The 15,729-nt window shown below is 37.3% G+C and overlaps 1 long non-coding RNA gene across 1 annotated transcript; it reads right to left on the minus strand.

Moving 5' to 3' along the window:
* Window positions 1-5,816: 5,816 nt before the first annotated feature.
* On the minus strand, window positions 5,817-9,108 carry LOC136363434 (uncharacterized). Its single transcript, XR_010743991.1, has 3 exons — window positions 9,040-9,108; window positions 8,761-8,844; window positions 5,817-5,918 (listed from the first exon to the last, which is right to left on the minus strand). It is a non-coding gene; the product is annotated as an uncharacterized lncRNA (long non-coding RNA).
* Between the last annotated feature and the right edge of the window lie 6,621 nt (window positions 9,109-15,729).

Genomic DNA, 15,729 nt, shown 5'->3' on the forward strand with positions numbered 1-15,729 from the left:
TCTCCTCTCCTCTCCTCTCCTCTCCTCTCCTCTCCTCTCCTCTCCTCTCCTCTCCTCTCCTCTCCTTTCCTCCAGTACACATATTTATCTAATCAGCCTACCCATATTTTAGCTTAAGAAAAACTTCATCATGGAGGAGTGGAGCTAAAAGGATTCCTAAATAGGCTATTCCTCTCTCCATTTTTAAACCTCTCTCCTTCTGTTTCACTTTGGTGAGCTGTGATGATATCCCTGACCAGCCTGTAAGAGCCTGACCTCAATACATCTTATGGTCTAAATATCACCAGATTGTATCTGACACACCAACAGTGAAGTAGGTGATCCTTTACGATCTCTTTCACCGTCAGAACTGCAGACCAAGCACTTATATGACACTTAAGGCCATATGTGGAAACACTCAGAAGGCATCGTCCTTAAAAAAAAAAAAAAAAAAAAAAAAAAAAAAAGAAAAAAACCACTTCATATATATATTTATAATTTTTTTTTTCTATTGCTAAGTTCACTGGAAAAAAATTAAATTCCATTTTCTGGTGCTCCCTATAAGCTAAAATTAGAGGATGACCCCACAAACACAATTATACTAAATATACCTTTATCAGCTCTATCAATTAAAAAGTAGAGGAAGAAATAATTTTATTTTCTGCAAAATAAAAAAAGTCCCAAACATGGTCAGTGACAATAACCTTTTACGAAACACAATTATGTAGCAGATAGTTGCAGTGACTTCTGTAGTGATCACAAAAGATAAGAGCTAGATCTGTAAAATGAAATTGAAGTCTTGCATACACCCCTGAGAACAACCCTCTTCCTCTCCAGGTGCCTCTCTGCCTTCTTTCCTCAGCCCTCAGGACAGAGAGGAAGCCTCACCTCGGGTTTGTGTTGCCAGGCAATGAAGCTGTACTGTAAAGATGGGAATTCTGAATCTCAGCTCTCTAACTTTCTACAAAACACATCTGTAGGCAAAGTCAAAAACATATTTTGAGAAAATTCTTCGTGGCAGAATTTGTCCTGAAAGATTTCCAGGCAGACACAAGAAGAGATGCAGAAACTTTATGTGAGCATCCAAAATTACATTCAAGAAATACAAGGTATATAAGCCCCTTTCTTCTGTCTGTCCTCAGGCACCTCAGGCACGAGTTGCTTCTGGAAGCCCGAGCAGAAACTGGATCCAGCTGGGTAAATGCCCTGCATAGGAACCTTTCAGATCAAAGGGTGGACAAAACATGATGGACACCCTGTCCACTTCTCTCTGAAGCCAGAGTGTAGCCATCAGTTTTACTCTCTAGAGGAGATCCCACTCTAGAGGAAGGGAGAAGGAAGGCATCAGGATGCCAGACAAATATTTCATATTTCTCTTGAGAAGAAACTAACTCCTGAAACGCAAAGAAGGTGTAACCAAGTTCTTTTAGTTGCCTTTAAAGTGGCTGTGTTTCTCTTTTACTCTTCATGTTATGGGTTTTGGATTTTTTTTTAACATTGCACACAGTCAGAACATGTCTTGGGACATGATCAGTTCTGAGTTTTGTGAGATAAGAAGGAGAAGAGAGGCAGAATTTAGGTCACTGGCCACTGTTGGCTAAGCCTTCCTACTGAAGGACAGAGGACTTTGCCTAGACAAGACTGAGGGGGTGAGGGGGAACAAAAGGCACATCTGAATCTGCACAGTGGGTTAATATGTAGGATTACCCTCAGATGAGAGTTTGCATACTGACCAGCTACCCTGGCAGCCAGCAGCGTAAACCCCTCCATATGCAGGGGAGAGAGGAGGGCTGCAAATTAACTGCCTTTAAAGCTAGGGCAGGTTTTTTTCTTTGGTCAGGTGAAAGACAGCAAGAATCTGGATGCTCGTGCTCTACCTATTAGATTTTTTTCCATCTTGAATTTTACAGATCCTCCAAATGGAGGAGAAAGATTTCTGCTTTGAGGCTCCTGCCTGAGTTATACAAAATGAATCATGACTTTATGCAACAAAACAAAGTTATCTCTTGACAGGAAAAAAGAAACAGGGGTGCCAGAGATTCAAAAAAATGCAATGTATGGACTTCATGACTCTTGAAATAAAATAAAATAAAATAAAAATCCAGACAGCACATTGCGTCTTGGGTCATTTAAAATCAGTGCCATTTTTGTTCTCAGCTCTGTACTCTGCCCTGAATTCAGAGCTGTCATGGCTCTTTGTTCTTAAAACTCTGTGAAGCATTGCAAAGATGGAAGCTGTTCTACTTCTTCACCCTCACTGCCTTCAGGTTTATTCTCCTTCCCACTCTATTACTTTTCTTTGTATTTTTTTTTAAATCCATTCCTCTTTGCTCTCCCCTTCAGCTGCCCACTCCTCCCCAGTCACTTTCAGCGCTGTTCACTGGTCTCTGTTCCCCTCAGCTCTTCATCTTTACATCATTTGTCTTTCCCCTTTCCTGTCTCACCTGTGCATCTCACCTCATCTCACAACAGCAGTTTTACCTGCTGCATTTGAGCTCTAGCTAACCCTGAATTATAGTTCACATTGAGGGTAGCACAATGTTATATCTCAGAGAAACCAGGACCACTGCTTTACATACAAGTCTGAACTGTCCAGGCACACTTTTCCTCTACAGCGTACTGTACATGGAGAATAAGCTAAAAAATTGTCATTTTGATCTGTTCATTGAATTTAGATGCTCTGAATCGTGCACACTGTCTACTACAGAAACCAGACTGGACCCTAAGTGAAAGTATTACTGGTTGGGTATTTTGCAGGGAAACTGCTTTTCCAGAGAATGGTCATTTATCAGAATCTTTCTGCAGCAACACTGAATGTTGAAAATACTGGAAAGGGGAGATTTTTGAGATGAAAAAGAGAAAAATATTCATAGATAGTCAGTTAAGATAATTGTTCTTTCATTTCCCTCATCCAGACACATCTCTTGTCTGACTGCTTAAATGGGTCATTTGCATCCTCATACCATGTCTGGAGGAGCTTGAACCTATTCAGACAAGATTTTAGTTGTTGGTTTGCTGTCCTTGATGAGTGTTGTGTTGGTTTTGGTTGGGCTAAAGTTAATTTCCTTCACAGTGGCTAGTATGGAGCTATACTTTAAATGTGTTGTGGAGCTTGAAAGGTGTGTTGTTAAGTCTTAAGTTCAGGAATGACAAAGACCATGCCCAGAAAATATAACATTCTGGGAATTAGCTGGGAAAGACTATAATTAATTTTTTTTTACTACTTACATTTTACCAATATTTTCATTTTACCAATCCTGCTTCTCATTATTCAGCAATAAAATGCACAAGGCATTTTCATTTAGCAAGAAAACATGCTGGAAAATTCAGGTGAAATTTTACAAAACAATTTTCCAAAAATGCCTAATGTTTCCTGCAGATGAGCATTGCAGATCAAAGGGTGGACAAAACGTGATGGATATTCTGTCCACTTCTCAGTGAATCCAGAGTGTAGCCATCAGTTTTACCCTCTAGAGGAGATCCTACTCTAGAGGAAGGGAGAAGGAAGGCATCAGGCTGCTAGGCAAATAAAACAAAAAAAATCACAGAGGAATTATGACATTTCCTTTCTCACTGCCCTTGATTCATGCACTATGGTCCAAATTCTACACTACTAGACATAAATGCTATTGTGCTAACTTCGTTTTGTACTAGCAAATTTTTTGAGCCAATTATGTAAGAAATTCTTACAGTTCTGCTCAAACCTTCTGCTGTTAGAGAAAGGACAGGTGTCAGACTCTTTTTCAGGGTTCTCGGTGACAGGACCAGGAGCAATGTCCATAACCTAAAATGCAAAAAAGTGTATGATTACATTTATGAGTTTCTTTTGTACTTATCACCATGATTGCACTGGTTATGTACATAATTAATTTCAGCTGAGCATGAGGAAGTAGTTCTTTACATTGAGGGTGGCAGAGCACTGAAACAGCTGCCCAGGGAGCTCATGGATTCTGCATCTCTGGAGACATTCAAAACCCACCTGGGCTCATTCCTGTGTAACCTGCTCCAGGGAGACCCTGCCTTGCCAAGTGGGTTGGACTGGGTGATCTCCAGGGGTCTCTTCCAACCTTACCAATTTCATGATCCTGTGAAATATATTTTCCCTGGAAAGGGACATGTGTTATGCTATGCAAAAAATAGCCTTGATTGTTATTCAGCACAGAAGGAGTTAAACTGGGACAAAAATGTACTCTCTGAACCTGAGAAGTATTTTTGGAGACACTGCTTTGGAAAAGGGAAAACCTATTTGGTCTTTGTTTAAACTAGAACTAGTATTGTACTGACTGGCTTAGGTTTTCAATGTATTTTCCAACCTGTTGGACACCTTCCACAAATATGAAAAGACACTACAGACATAAGTGAAGAGAAAGAGAATGTTACTTTTGTGCACAAAATCCTCCCCAGGGGTTTATAAAAAAGGTCTGTACACATTTTTGTGTAAATATACAGGACAAATTTACTACAACAGAAAGGAGCAGTAAAAGTAAATTTATTATCATTTTTATCATTCCTGACAGTATTTCCAGCAGACAGCCCAGGTCCATGAACTGTGCCTCAGAGTTTCCATACCCGAGAAGATTTGGGAACAAATTCACTGCTCCTGTCAAAGTGGTGTAAAAGAATGGGCCACCTCTTCTAGCACACATTGTGTTCCTGCACAAAGTCACAGAAAGAGACGAGATCTGAAGGAATGTTTTTTCCAGATGTAAAATTTTCTTTTCCTGATGAGTTTAACTGAAAAACTAGATAGTTCATAGTATGTTGTTTTGTTGGGTTTGGGGTTTTTAAATTACTAGTTGCCTTTTTTTTAGATCGAAGATTTTTTTCCTATCTGTTAACTCTGGATCATTTTTATTCAGTACCACAGACATAATAGTCTGAGGATAGGGTTTAGGAGATAACAGCAGTTTCACCAAAACTAGAATCCTCTAAGCCAAATACTCCTCCAGAAGCAACAAGCCCTGTGATTCACAGTGTTGCCACACAGTATTTCTGCAGTATCTTCTTCACCCTTGACATAAGCCTGTTACCTATTCTCCGAGAAGTGAAAAAATATATTCTATACTTATAATGAGAAAATCTGGGGAAAAAAATAGCATCCTTCTATTGCAATTAGTTTTATTCATCTGATTTGCAGGCATTTCTGGTCTATTCCTTGGGATCTAATGGAAAATATGTATAGTTGAGTATAGCAACTCATACCACTGCATTGTAATGCAGTGCAGGGAGTTCAATAAAAGATTAAATACATCCTTAAAAAAGAAACTTTCTGAAAAAAACAGAACTGCTTCTGTAGTATATCAGATGGAGTCTCCTTTTCCATTGACTGATCTTACTGACCACATTCTGCCCTTTTTTTGGAATATAACATTTGGCTGCTCTCTAACATTAAGCAATATTGTTCCATTTCAGCTGCAGTGTTTCATACCTCCACAGTGCCTAGGGAGTGATGTGGTAGGTTTATTCCAATGACTTTCTAAAGCCACAGGCAATGAGCAATGTCACTTGGGATTGTGGTCACTTCACACACTAACCCTAGAGAAGATACAGGGAGTCCAAGAGGTTCAATTCCTACATCTTTTCCAAATTATATTAAAAAATAAGGAAAATAATTGAAGAATATAATTTTTTAAAAGCAAGCCCACTTTCTGTCATATTTCAACACCCCACCCTTGATGCTCAGATCCTAATTTCCATCCACAGCTAAAAACTGACTTGTCAGGTGAAGCTTTTTTAAATCTGAGTTATAAAACAAGTGAGTCTAGAAGGAAGAGTATGCACATAACTAAATATAACTACATTTACAACTAAAATCTGGTGGTTCCAGGACCTACCCAAGACTCCTAAGCAGTTACTTTCAGTTGGCTCCAATAATTTTTTAATATGTCTGTTTATAAAACTTATTAAGGGGAGTTTCATTACAACATTCCCCAGTTCTCCTGCAAAGAGGAAACGTACTTGAATTGCAAGTGAATTGCTTCTGACCTGAATCTTCACCAGCATTGTCTTTTTGTTTTTTGTGGAGTTTGAATACAAGTATAATATTACATCTGTGTTTTCAGGTTCCCTCTGAATTCTGAAATATATTTCTGGAATCTCTTAAATCATCAAGAATTAAGTAAACTCTTCATTTTCCAAACTCTACTACAATTCACTGAATAACACAAGTAAATGCACTTAGCAACATGACTGAAATTTCTCTACTTTGCAAACAGAAAGATAATGTTTTCCAGAAACTTTTTTTAAAAACATCAAGGATGCCTGGATTTTACTATTTTTATTTTAGTATTTTTATTCCAGCTACCAAACCACTTAGATCACAGAGATGTTCTGGATTCATGGCAGTCACCATCTTCAGAAAGCATATGACTTTTCTCACAGTGCTGCAAATGCCTTTCCCTGAAGTTGAAAGTGAAGACACAGTGCAGTACCTATCTGCACTGTGACACCCAACTGTAACAAATTGGACCCCTCCACTCATTTTCCTGCACCTGATAAGCATCCTGCATGAAATTTTGGGGCAATAGAGGACTCCTCATATGTGAGGCAACGCTTGAAAATTTTGATGCACTTTTATTTCTCTTTTGGAAGTTGGCATTTTTTAATAACTATAATGTCTGTGAAGGAGAAATCAAAATCAAATAAGTAGCAATGTAAGAATCAAGTATCAAGAAAGTATATGATTAAATTGATGAGTTTCTTTTGTACTTGTCACCATGATTGCATGCCAATGTATGCACTAGATATGCACATAATTAATACATGTAATTTCATGACAGCATTTGTAAGATTCTTAGAAAAGTTTGAAAATTGGACCGGATTCAGGCAAGAGAGATAATTGCCAAATTAAAAGGATTTCTACAGGCAATTCGTGCATTGAAGGAAAGAAATCCCCTTTGTGACTTGATGAAAAAATTCAAGGAGAATCCTCATTCTTCTTACTAATTGCTATTTTTGTCAGAAATGTAAGCGACTGTCATGGCACATCATAAATTACTGATAACATATCACCAGTGAACATTTGTAAGTGAGATAAATTCAGAAAGTATTTATACTGCTTCCAGACCAATTAACACTCTGCCACCCTTCCCCACCCAAGTTTGCTGGTTTTTTGAGTTATTGACAATTTGAAGCTGCTTGTCTTTAAATAATCTTAGCTGTTGTGGGGTATTATTATCCCAGATGCACTGCAGAATTCCAAATCCAAGGCACTTACGAAATTTTCCCGCAGCTCCCTCAAAAGGGGCCCTTGTTGACTTCTCAAGTGCTCCAGCAGCCAGCGCCCACAGTTGCTCTGTGGAAAGACATGACTCATGCCCAATTCATTCATTTTAAATTCTCTCCAGCTCAATAACTTCTGGCAGTCGTTTCAGGCATTTCTGGGTGTCAGAAGCACAGGCTATTTTATCTGGATGTTCTCTCTGGCTTGTCAAGTGGAGGAGCTGGGTTATCATTACATTCCCATCAATCAGGTGCTGTTCACCAAATATTACAGATGAGCCAAGAAAGAACATTGTAAAGCAATATACTGTTTTTGCTGCTGCAATGGCTGACCATTCCATCATTACATGATAATTTGTTGGAAATTAAGGAATTTTAAGACAAAATTTCAGTGATTTCCCACAGCAGAGACGGTGTCTGAACTATTCTAACCTAGTATGACTCAAATTAACCCTTGAGTTTGTATTCCAAGAATTCCCCCTTCTCTAACAAATTCAGAGTGACATTGCCTGAGACTGCTTTTTGAAAAGTCTATGGGTTCCACCGACCACACTGCTTCTTCCAGCTGCCTTAATGTACCCATGGCTTTTCCTGAGAAACACCAAGAAATGAACAGTCCCTTCATCAGGAGCTGCTAGATCTGATCCTTTCCCACCAAAACAATATTCCTATTCTGTTCCAAATACATGTGTAACTAATCCAAAACCAATACATGGTCCTATCATCTACTGGACCAAAATGCTATAATTCACCACTGTCTCCTAGATAGAGGAAAATAGTAAGATAGCATTATCCAAATGGCAAGCCTTTAAATTTTCACAGCCTTCTAGGCTGCATGACAAACACAGTGTGTCCTAAAGTGCCTTCTCAGATCTGGAGGCTGGGAATGTTTTGACTCTAGTTTGGATTTATTCACAAAAACATTACTAAGGCTAGGGAAACAAATAAACAAACTGAAATTTTATTGTTCTTTCTGTTTTCCTATAGCTCTGCTCATCAGTCTATCAAAAAATTTTGATTTCTCAGGCAAATGTCAAGCCCGAGACAAATGTCAAGCCCAATGACAATCTCAAAATGCAAGATATCCTTTTGGAGTTTTCTGCAACACCTGAATGTTTCTACATTTAAAATAATGCTGTTAGGTGCAGCAGAACAACATTGAGGAGTCCCCTTTTAATACTTTTTTCAAAAAATTTCAATGCAGTCTAAGAACTTAGTATGCTCACAAACCCCTGCACAACTGGCAGAACCCACATCTGACCTGCAGCCATACTTCACAAAGCCATCTACAAGAACATGATTTTGACAATTTGTCAGACACAGAATTTTTTAGAACTGTTTATGTAAGACAATATTTGGAAATTATTATTTAAAGTGAGCTCAAGGGAGAGCAGAAATTGCAAAAATTTAGCAAAACTTTTTCAAACTTTCCATTCTGCTATCTCAGTATTTTTTTGCCTTGATTCATCATAGCTACATTTAGCCACCTAGAAATTTAATGTTTCACCTAAGGCATTCTTTCTTATTTTGGTAAAAAAAATATATATATAGTTAGTCTACCTTAGTCCTACAAGTCAATTTCAGATTTTGTATTCTTCCTGAGACAATAAAACCAGAGGGTATTTCCAGTCAATTGTAGGGCACCTATGATTCAAAATTAGATGTGAGCTAAAACTCTCCTCTATTTTATTAGTAAAGAGAATCAGGCATTTAAATGTCAGTGATTCCTTTAAAGCATTCCCTTTTTGTTTCCTGTAGCATTTACATTACATTATCAAAAATTGCATTGTTCAAAGGCACAGTTTTTTAAAAGATAAAATGCATTCTCTTAAAAGATACCCAGGAATGTACTTCCAGATTGTCCTGGCTCTGGATACAACTCAGCAACTCTATGCAGTAACACCACCATCTGAGTCATGCGGCTGCATGCAATTTTATCCATTTAAAGCAAAACAAAATTTCTTACCCAGGCAAGAATCACTGGAGACCCACTCACAGCATTCTCAGGGCTACAACCCTGCACTTCAGGTAGTTGTTCTGGTGGGAGCCATGTGCAATCAATAAGTCACACTGAACAGGGTTTTCAGCACTGGCTTTCCCTTTGATTGTTTCTTACAGATACATGCTATTGATTGGTCTGGTACCATTCAGATTACTCTGTGCAGTTTTCCTGGGTATTAGACAGGCATTAATACTGCTCATTATGAGTGCATTCCTAATTAGGAAATTCTAGTCTGTGGGCTGATTTCAATTCCTATTGGTTTTGATTTTTATTTTCCTCCTCTTAGGAGAAAATTAGGTAGGCAGCTTGTGCATGGGTGTGTTAGGAAAGTCAGGGAAGAGAGATCAGTAGTGAGTGTTTATTGTTCTATCTGCACTTTCTCAAGGATGAACTCAAACTGATTGTTTGGAAGAAGGTTAATGAATTTAGGCCAGGGTTTACAACAGCTGCCAGCACAGGGGGAGAGGCTGGGGGGAGCAATCTGCCTGAGGTGAGGAGAGGCTCTTAGAGTAACAGGAAAGCACATGCTGAGAATTCTGCTTTTTGACAGGTCAAGTAAAGTGCAATTTATGAGATCAATAAACAGACCTGCCATTATTATGGATTAGACTTTCCTCCATCCAGAGGCTTCTGCATTACTGGAAAAAATGTATATGATTCTGGGACCTTCTAGGCAGTTTTAGTTGGAATATGCAGACAAAGTGGGGGAAAAGGGAGACAGGATCACCAAAAATTCAGTTTTTCTTACTCTTTCACTTAAGTATTTTTACTCAGTACTCAAAATATTCCTATACATAAGTCTCAACACAAAAGTTCACGCTTTTTCCAATACTACACTCATCAACCATTCAGAGCTCCTAATTTGACCAAAAAAAAATTAAGATTTAGTTTCTTTACCCATTGAGAAATTTTCCTTACAAACTCTCCCTTATGGTCTCTCCCATCTAACACTTACACGTGTCAGCCTGTTCAGCTCTCCACCAAAATAACAAAACAGGGGAAGGCCTCACACATCTTTACTTTTTATGGTGATGTGCCCTCCTGCAGGTCCCCTGTTCTCTCTTTGGGATCAGTCAACATGCCTAGTCACAGATGAAATCATGTTCCTTGGCAAGTTTAGTATGTGGCAGTAGTGAAATAATGGGTCTGAAGCAATAGCAGAGTTGAGCAGCCAAATGATGAACACATGGTAAATTCCTTGATTATATGTGAGAACATGAAGTTAAAGTCTGCAGGAGGAAAGAAGTTATCTTCACTGAGTAGAAGCATATAGGGACACTGAAACCACTTACCCCTTAAACCAGATATTTGCATAAATAGCTCATCTTCAGCTCTATATTTGTGAGACACTAAGAATTACACAGCTTCAGCCTTCATCGAGGTTCCTTTAAACTAATATTTAATATCAATAATAGAGAACCTTAATTCTTCATTTTTTAATATATTCCCATATGAAAAAATAATTCTGTCTTGCTTGAAGCCAAGCAACACTATTTAGAGAATAGATATTATCAGCACAAAAAGAATTTTAAAAAAATGACACCACTTGCATCAGACAAGAAAGTAAACTACCATTTCTTATAAGTTTGTTGCTAGATACAATGAGACATGAAACTCATGCCAGTGTTTTATTTGAAATGGGACGATGGGATATATTTTCTTGTGAAGATTTTGGCTGAAGCAACAACACATTTTTAAAAAACAACAATAACAACAAACAAACAACACCTGTAAACATTTTAAGAATATATTTTTAAAACTATATATGTAAATATACATATTTAATTTCTTACTCCAAGATTCTTGTTCATGTGTATTTATGGGGAAAGTTCTACCTGAAAAGTAAAAGAAAGAGAGAAAAACTAAGTGAATGTCAGTAAATATTTTTATAGCTATTTTAAGTAGCTATTCTGTGCTGCTGAAATGATAATTTATTTAGGGAAAATGAAAAGTAGTAATTTATTTAATGAAATACATTTTGGTTTCAGAAAATGTCAGAATCACACATACCATCTGGCTTGTCCTATTCAGGTATGCTATTCATTCACTTTTATCCAAATTTATCCAAGATATCAGATGTCACCACAATCTGAGTATAATGACAAATAAGTGAATATTATTCTCTGTGTTTTCGTGCTTTCACAAATGTCAATAGAACTATTGGGGCCATCTTGTCACCTATGTGATCCTTTATTTTTTGCCCTTCTCCACGAGGAATTAAACAGACCAAACACCAAGAAAATAAAATATGCAAGTTGAAAGAGTCCCATGTCTTTCAGATATAGTCGTTCTTTACCATTTTTACAATGGTGATACATAGGCTACTACAGGCACCACAAGATGCGGGTAGGAGACTTCCAAGCTTACAGCCAGGTGTTGTGCATTTATCTGTCTTACACTCATGATGGCCTCAAGGTTCTGACTTTCACACACTCATATTCCATGCCTGCAATTTTGGGTAGCTACCTGCCTTGCCTAGTGCAATATTCACATCTTCTACTTTTGCCACAGAAAGCTTCTATTGCACAAGACACTGAAGACTTTCCACATTTCTGTTCTTTGGTTCCTCAACCCTAGTTTTTTCCTCTAACGACTAATTCCCATCCAAAAAAATCCCAGTTTTCATCATGTAGATAGGATAAATTTTGGACAAGACTGAACACACAGAACAGATGAGATCCACAATGATTTCTGTCCCCACATCAGGTACCATTCATCATAGTTTAGACATCTCTCCAGTGTTGGGGGTGTGATGGAAGACTTGAGACATCCTCAATCTTAACTCAGTGTAATGCTGGTACAATGACATAAATTGGGGTGTGAGCTGGCTGCTATACACCAGCCCCAGTAGTGACCACACACTTGTTGTAGTGGTATGAAATCAATCTCCTGCACTGTCTGTGGTGTTACAAGCTTTGCATCTTATAAAGGTGAAAGGAATATGAGAAAAGAAGCTGCAGTCTCTTTAAAATAATCACGTGGGTTAAAAAATACCTTACGTGTTTCTTGGATTTTTGTAGGTTATTTTCCCTGCCTTTTCTAAGAAGTTATTTTTAAATTTGCTTCTCTTGCAAATCACATTGTTTCACACTTGGAAATACAATCTCAGTTATTGAGTGTTTCCCCAAGTGGTAAAAAGTGTTGCTCTTGGTTACTCATGCATGTGTGTTACAAGTTTCTGTCTGAGGCCCAGGGCTGCTGACCTGTTGGTTCTTCCCAGTGTAAAGCCAAAACTCTTCCCTGAATGATCTTATAACACAATTTGAAGGGCTGATGAATGTGAGGAGACAGCTGTGAGGAGAATTGGACAATCTTTAATCTAAATACGGATCACTGCCTGTCTAATAGACCCTGGTACTGCCTGTTTAGGCTGTCACTGCAACCACCTTCTGAAAATCACTTCAGTGCATTTACTTTCAACAGCTTTTGAATTTCAGAACTGTGAAAGGAAGAGAGGAGACACCTGTGGAATCTCAAGGCCTGCAGAACTAAACTTTGCTGGAAGAAGGTGGTCTTGCAGCACTTGGATGGTGAGGAACAGGAAAATCCCAGCTCCCACAGGCTGCTTCAGTGCTACAGCAGCCCTCAGGAGAAGGGTCTGCTTGCTGTGCAGCTACAGATCAGAAAAGGTCTGATCATTAGAACACTACTGACTCATTCCTCTCTTTTCCACTACTGCTTTACACAACATTTTCATAATTAAGTATTTCATCTTCAGTATTTGAAATGGTTTTCTGTATCAAAATTAAAATGGATTTTTAAGGGGTTCAATAAGCTTGGGGGAATAATGTCATTGCTTCATTTAATCCAAATTTTTTTTTTGTTTAATATTATTTTATTTTATCAAGAAGAATTGCAAAGATTTGTCATCCAAACAAAAAACTTAGTTACTAATGAACATAAATAAATATGGAACTGGAATTAGTTAATTGCAAGTAAGCAAAGATATTTTTAAGCTAAAGAATAAGGTAAAAATAAATAATTACTAAAGTTTGTCACAAAATCCTTGCTTAAAAATACAACTGCAGATGAAATTTCATAGATTAAGATAGCTAAAGAAGAACTGCCTTTATTGATTCCCTTTCATGCACTCTTACAAACCAGTACAAATACATTTTCTCATCTCAGGGAACTGGTTTCCCATGATTATTGCACTCTACACTTTGGCATTTATGTAGTGTATTGGAGATTACCTTATTAGTCTGCTTCTAATATACATCTAACCGTGCATAGTCTAAATGTATGAGATTAAAAAAAGAAGGTGGAGTTCCTTAGCAGCAGAGAAAAGTTTTGTCAAACTTTGCCTTCTTTAGGCACCTGAAAGTTCACTATTTGGTCTGAAGCTACTGACTGGGATCCCTCAATACCAACATAAGCTCCTCTAGAGTGAGATTCACCCATTTGAAAGAAGAGACCCAAAGCAGGTCATCTGAATTAGTTTCCATTCTTTATAGAGAACTAAATAATATACTAAATAATATACTTCAGACTTTTGGAAAGCAAAATTAAGATTAAATTAATTGTGTTTCTTACCATGTAATATTTGTTTTCAGCATCAGGAAAAAAAAGTATAAAATTGAAGAAGCAAAATCCCTTCATTTTCTACAGATGTTTCGAGTTCCTGGCCTAAAAATGTTGTCAAAAACTGCAGAGGTATCTATCCTTTTTAGGTACACAGTCATTGTCAATGACTAAGTAGCTGGGCTGCTGCAACCTATTCCCTGTACTATTATACTTGATTCTTAACTGTAAAGTTTTTCTCCTATAGTCTAAGGATTCAGAAATTGCCTCTATCTTGTCAGAAACACAGAACAGTTTTTCTGTTCTTACAAATTTTAAGTGGCTACATTTTGTGCTGCGTCTTCTTATGGCTAACAAATACACAAATACACAGTCTTCTAGTAAACCACCTTAAAACATAAATCTTTCCATGGTATTTCCTTTGAGAGGCGGAATATTAGAGTCCTGCTTAGATCAGCCATTCTGTTCAAGTTCCACATTACCTCCCTGTCTTTCTCAACTTCAAAAAACCTGCTCTGCTCATTGAATTATTAAGACTTCCATCCAGATCTGTCCTCTATACTTACAACATTATTGTATAATTGGAAAATTATTTAGCAACAGGCTGTGAGTAGAAAAATCAATAGGCCTTGATAATGAGATCTGTCCTACATGTTCCTAATCAATTATTTAAATAAAAAGAAGTATATAACAGAGGTGCTTCACATGTTACTAATCTTGCAGGATGGTGTTCTGTATTCTTATTTTACTAATAAGGTCTTTTGAGGAAGAGTGAACTCTGTTTAAACTATCATTCATCTTCATTTCATATCCTGCCAAATCCCTAAGCAAGGCCAAAAGGGCACAAAGTTTTTGTGGAATAATAAACTATTCCTTACTCAGAACACTGATGATATTATCTCCACTGATAGAGCATCTGTTTTCTACTTCATAAATCACAAACATAGCAATGCTATAAACCCTGTTCTTGAATCTTAAAGAAGCAATATTTAGCTTATTTCAGCGTTATCTTTTTGACAAGCTCTGCTCTGCCTACTGTAATTGCAGAATTATTTTCCCTTCATGCCCTAATAATTCAGTATATCTATGTATAATTCAGTAATCTATACAAAGTAATTTTTTTGTTCTTCTTTTGATCAGATTATTTCACTTTTGGAGAAAAAAAAAACTCCACTGAAATGCAGATTAGACAGCTCTCTGTGATAATAATTTTCTTTTTATTTTTGCTTTGTTAAGTCTTTTCATACCCAAGGAGAACACCTGGGGTACCAATATGCCATTTAGACCTCGACCTGTGCCTCACAAGACCAAGAGCAGAAGGAAATTCTGAAAGCTCAACCTGAAAGTCATGTTTGGTTCCCCTTTATTCTGCTGTCACCTGTAACAAAGTGAAAGTTTTATTACTAATTTCTGCAATGCACAAGATAATTCATCTTCCTATCTCAAAATAATAGAAAGGAATTTACAAGAATGTAGTCAGGAATGCAGGTGACTACCATCATGAACACAAAGAGAAGAGGTTTTTTTAACAATTCAGCATTTTTCCCTCTTAATTTCTCTGTATTAAAATATTTTTAGTCCTATTTCAACTGTACAAGACTTTAGATGTAATAGGTCAGACCTGAGAAAGAAGTAACAGAGAGCATAGCAGATTTCTTAGTAGGTGGTAGGGTTTATTGAGATGGATGATATGATTTACAAAGTTCTTAGTATGCTGAATTTGAAACTGTTACTCTTCATCAGCACCATGGCATATAAAGCTTCCTTAGCAGGTCACCAGTAGGTATTTTTAAATGCCTTGAAATGTCTATTAATCTAAGTTATAATCCAGTGTCTAGAAGTATTTGATTATTTAACTGGAAGTTGTAACTACTTCAAGAGTCATGTTGTCAGTGATGACCTCATATTCTATGCAGCTTGTGTCTTGTATAAGGGAAGGCAAATGATTTACAGAAAAGGTGAATTACGCCTTTTTTTGTCTTTTCTTAAACCATGTTACTTCACAT

The sequence above is a fragment of the Sylvia atricapilla genome, chromosome 1 (assembly GCF_009819655.1).
Source record: "Sylvia atricapilla isolate bSylAtr1 chromosome 1, bSylAtr1.pri, whole genome shotgun sequence".
NCBI classification, from domain to species: Eukaryota; Metazoa; Chordata; class Aves; order Passeriformes; family Sylviidae; genus Sylvia; species Sylvia atricapilla.